Here is a 5000-nt window from a genome sequence, read left to right on the forward strand (position 1 = left end):
TTATAGAAACGCGGGATTTGGTTTTATTATCCATATATTTTTTAATCATCAACATATATACCTTTATGGTTTAAAAAATTGTACTGACACTGTCAGATATACATGTCATGAAGGAGAATCTGAATTTTTTTTTTTTTTTTTTTGTTACATTATATATTATTGTTACAAATTAGTTAAACAATCTTTGGAATAGGATCTTTTGATGTTGTTTCACAGAAACACTCGGTTTTGTTCCAATAAATCCTAGACAGAGGAGATTATAATTATATATTTCAAAAAATCACACGTCGTCACAACTTTTGGAGGGAAAATTGCGTCGTCTTTCAAAATGGTGTATTACATATTATATACAAACAAACAATGTATTGTCAAGTATTATTATTAGTAGTAAAACCACACGCGTTTGAGTAAGTATGTGTTATATTAATTAATTAATTAATTAATTAATTAATTAATTAATTAATTAATTAATTAATTAATTAATTAATTAATTAATTAATTAATTAATTAATTAATTAATTAATATATTTATATTTATTTATATTTATATCAGAAAAAATAAACCTAACCTAACTAACAGTTTTCTTTTTTGAATATGAATATTTTTTTTAATATTAATTATTTCGTACTTTTTAACTCATATTGAAAAGTGATTATAGAACAGTTTTCTTTTTAATATTAATAATTATTTTTTAATATATATTAAATTATAATATATTATTATTGATATAAATATTAATTTTATAATATTAAATTATTAATATTAATATCAATATTAATATTAATATTAAATATTAATATTAATATTAATATTAATATTAATATTAATATTAATATTAATATTAAATATAAATATAAAAATATTAAAAGTACTAAATATTAATATTAATATTAATATTAATATTAATATTAATATTAATATTAATCAACACTAACACTGACGCGTCACACACAAGGATATCCCTGAACAGTTTGCTATCTATACGTGCACCGCAGTGGACGGTTGAGAGTGCAGACGCGACAGTGCGTCGGCGCGCTCGACTCGTCTCGCTGACGGAGGCGCGATGTGCGCGCGCGCTTGCGCGCTTTTGAAAACCCCGAGTCTTAGTGTGCAGATGCGCGCCGGCGCTCTGTGTCCGTCGTCTCTGCGCACAATTTATAAGATTCGGGGAGAGCGCTTGAGCGCGCGCGCGCGCTCTCGTTTCTGATAACGATACCAACTCTCCTTTTACATACAAAATCATCCAATAGGTGACGTGCTCTGTGATGTTGCGTGCTTGTTAATTTGTTTCTATATTATAACTTTTATATATTTATATACACATACGGCGGCGGTGTTGTGTGTGGTGTGTTGTATATTTTTTTACGATACGCTGCAATGTGTGTTGTTGTTGTGTGTGTTGTGTATGTTGTAATATTAGAGACAGACTGACAAACGAAACAAACTCTTGCTGGGTTTAGTGTTTAAAAAAGTGTACGTCGTTTGTTGTGTATGTGTTTTATGTTTAATGGAGAGTTTGTCGTTTTCGCCCTCACTGTCGACCGACGGACACACGGTGTGCGTTTTTTGATACCAATGCTCATCCGTCCGACTAGGTCGATCAAGGTGACGTGTCCCACAGGCCTCACGGTAGTTATTGCCGTGCGGGTAGTGCGCGTCGCCGACCACCCAACAAAAATTACCGGGTTAAAGAGAAACGTCTCCTCCGCTGTTAGCCACACTGCCACCGGCGGCGGGGCGTTCTCTCTTCGCCCACACAACACACCACTATAATATAAAATAATCGTATACCGAGGACCCTTCGTTCGTACGACTTGTGTTTCTGGCCCCACCGACACCGGGTGTTCTGACGTGAATGCGTACGCTTTCACTATATGTGAAAAACGTAACGATGTTTACAAAGCGTCGCGTCTATTAGCGAACTTTCGGTTGAGGTCTCTCTCGACCCGTGTTTATAAAATAAACACAAAACTCCACAGTGCTCTCTCGCTTCGCTCTCTTTCCCTATAACGGAGGAGAATGAGTAGAGTAGGAAGATGGCACGCGCCGCTCTCGTCCGGTCTTCGGACGAGACGCGGCGTTTCACTGTGTTGTGTTCACACACAACACACACGCTGACTAGAGAGCGCGCTCGCGCGCTTTTTGTTAGCTCCCTGGTTGATCCTGCCAGTAGTTATATGCTTGTCTCAAAGATTAAGCCATGCATGTCTCAGTGCAAGCCGTATTAAGGCGATACCGCGAATGGCTCAATATATCAGTTTTGGTTCCTTAGATCTTACTCAGTTACTTGGATAACTGTGGTAATTCTAGAGCTAATACATGCAATCAGAACTCTGACCAGTGATGGGATGAGTGCTTTTATTAGATCAAAACCAATCGACGGTGGGTGCGGACTCGCGCTCGAAGTCGTTAATTTTGATGAATCTGGATAACTTTTGCCGATCGCATGGTCCAGTACCGGCGACGCATCTTTCAAATGTCTGCCTTATCAACTTTCGATGGTAGTTTCTGCGACTACCATGGTTGTCACGGGTAACGGGGAATCAGGGTTCGATTCCGGAGAGGGAGCCTGAGAAACGGCTACCACATCCAAGGAAGGCAGCAGGCGCGCAAATTACCCACTCCCGGCACGGGGAGGTAGTGACGAAAAATAACGATACGGGACTCTTACGAGGCCTCGTAATCGGAATGAGTACACTTTAAATATTTTAACGAGGAACAATTGGAGGGCAAGTCTGGTGCCAGCAGCCGCGGTAATTCCAGCTCCAATAGCGTATACTAAAATTGTTGCGGTTAAAAAGCTCGTAGTTGCATTTGTGCGCCGCGCTGTCGGTGCACCGCATCCGCGGTGATACTGACACGTTTGCGGAGCATATCGTCGGTGAATCGGTGGTAAAACACCGGTTCAATATCAAAATCCTATCGCGATGCTCTTCAGTGAGTGTCGAGGTGGGCCGACAATTTTACTTTGAACAAATTAGAGTGCTCAAAGCGGGCTCAAAATGCTGCTTGAATATTTCGTGCATGGAATAATAGAATATGATCTCGGTTCTATTTTGTTGGTTTTCAGAACTCCGAGGTAATGATTAATAGGGATAACTGGGGGCATTCGTATTGCGACGTTAGAGGTGAAATTCTTGGATCGTCGCAAGACGAACATCAGCGAAAGCATTTGCCAAAGGTGTTTTCATCAATCAAGAACGAAAGTTAGAGGTTCGAAGGCGATTAGATACCGCCCTAGTTCTAACCGTAAATATGTCATCTAGCGATCCGCCGACGTTACTACAATGGCTCGGCGGGCAGCTTCCGGGAAACCAAAGATTTTGGACTCCGGGGGGAGTATGGTTGCAAAGCTGAAACTTAAAGGAATTGACGGAAGGGCACCACCAGGAGTGGAGCCTGCGGCTTAATTTGACTCAACACGGGAAATCTCACCAGGCCCGGACACCGGAAGGATTGACAGATTAACAGCTCTTTCTTGATTCGGTGGGTGGTGGTGCATGGCCGTTCTTAGTTGGTGGAGCGATTTGTCTGGTTAATTCCGGTAACGAACGAGACTCTAGCCTGCTAAATAGGCGTCGCCATTTAGGTGTGCGCGGCTTCGGTCGCGCAACTCACTGGCGGCGTATTAAAATTCTTCTTAGAGGGACCGGCGGCTTCGAGCCGCACGAGATTGAGCAATAACAGGTCTGTGATGCCCTTAGATGTCCTGGGCCGCACGCGCGCTACACTGAAGGAATCAGCATGTTCTCCCTGGCCTAGAGGCCCGGGCAACCCGTTGAAACTCCTTCGTGCTGGGGATTGGGGTTTGCAATTATCCCCCATAAACGAGGAATTCCTAGTAAGCGCGAGTCATAAGCTCGCGTTGATTACGTCCCTGCCCTTTGTACACACCGCCCGTCGCTACTACCGATTGAATGATTTAGTGAGGTCTTCGGACCGACACGCGGTGGCTTCACGGCCGTCGGCGTTGCTGGGAAGTTGACCAAACTTGATCATTTAGAGGAAGTAAAAGTCGTAACAAGGTTTCCGTAGGGGAACCTGCGGAAGGATCATTAACGTGTATACGTACGCGCGCGCGCACGCGTGTCGCGTGTGTATGCGTAAAATAATCCATAGATATATATAGAGACGCACGCACAAACACCACTTTTATATTATAGTGGTGGGTGCGGTGCGGGGTGTGCCGTGAAGAGATATCAGAGAGACGACGGGTAAAAATCCGCAAGCCTCGTCGCGCTCTCACGGACACCGAAAATTGAATGCGCGGTTTAGAGCGGGCGCTTCGCGGCGCCCATTCTAAGATATTATTATTATTATTATATTTTTTTTTTTTTTTTTTTACCACAACCAAAAGAAACCACTACCCTGGACGGTGGATCACTTGGCTCGCGGGTCGATGAAGAACGCAGTTAACTGCGCGTCATAGTGTGAACTGCAGGACACATTTGAACATCGACATTTCGAACGCACATTGCGGTCCCTGGAGACACATCCGGGACCACTCCTGTCTGAGGGCCGGCTGCATAAAAACAAAGGCCACACTGCGCGCTAACTTCGCGCACGTGACGGTTCCGACGTTGTTGTTGTTTCTGCTGCTGCTGCTGCTGCTGCTCTCTCTCGCGCGTGTAGAGCGCGCGGGTGTTGGGTGGTTGGAGTAGTGGTGAAACACACGTGTCAGGTCCGTTCAAAAATATTATATTTGCCGCGGGTTGGTTGGGTGGTGTGTGTGTGTGGGGTACTACACAACACTCCTTGCGGCGGCCGGCGCGCCGAAGCGACTCTTCGTTGGTGTGATTGATGCCAGAGGAGAGTGTGTTCGGTCGCGCCGCGCCGCGCAATATACCACCACCAACCACTAAGCGGAGGTAGGCGGACTCGACGTCCGAAGAGCGTATCGACGTCGCCTTCGAAGCGCGCCGCGTCGGCGTCACAGCCGGCGCGCTCGCTCGTTCGCGCCGCCGTAGCGCTGACGGATATCGAGTCTGCCTCTCATTTT

General features: G+C 44.2%; 2 non-coding genes across 2 annotated transcripts; both read left to right on the forward strand.

Annotated features, from left to right (window-relative positions):
- The first annotated feature begins 2151 nt into the window (after positions 1–2151).
- Positions 2152–4059, forward strand: LOC128681295 (small subunit ribosomal RNA). Its single transcript, XR_008405981.1, has one exon. It is a non-coding gene; the product is annotated as a small subunit ribosomal RNA (ribosomal RNA).
- A 306-nt stretch (positions 4060–4365) lies between these two features.
- LOC128681278 (5.8S ribosomal RNA) lies at positions 4366–4522 on the forward strand. Its single transcript, XR_008405965.1, has one exon. It is a non-coding gene; the product is annotated as a 5.8S ribosomal RNA (ribosomal RNA).
- The last annotated feature ends 478 nt before the right edge of the window (positions 4523–5000 follow it).

The sequence above is a fragment of the Plodia interpunctella genome, chromosome 26 (genome assembly GCF_027563975.2).
Source record: "Plodia interpunctella isolate USDA-ARS_2022_Savannah chromosome 26, ilPloInte3.2, whole genome shotgun sequence".
Lineage (NCBI taxonomy): Eukaryota > Metazoa > Arthropoda > Insecta > Lepidoptera > Pyralidae > Plodia > Plodia interpunctella.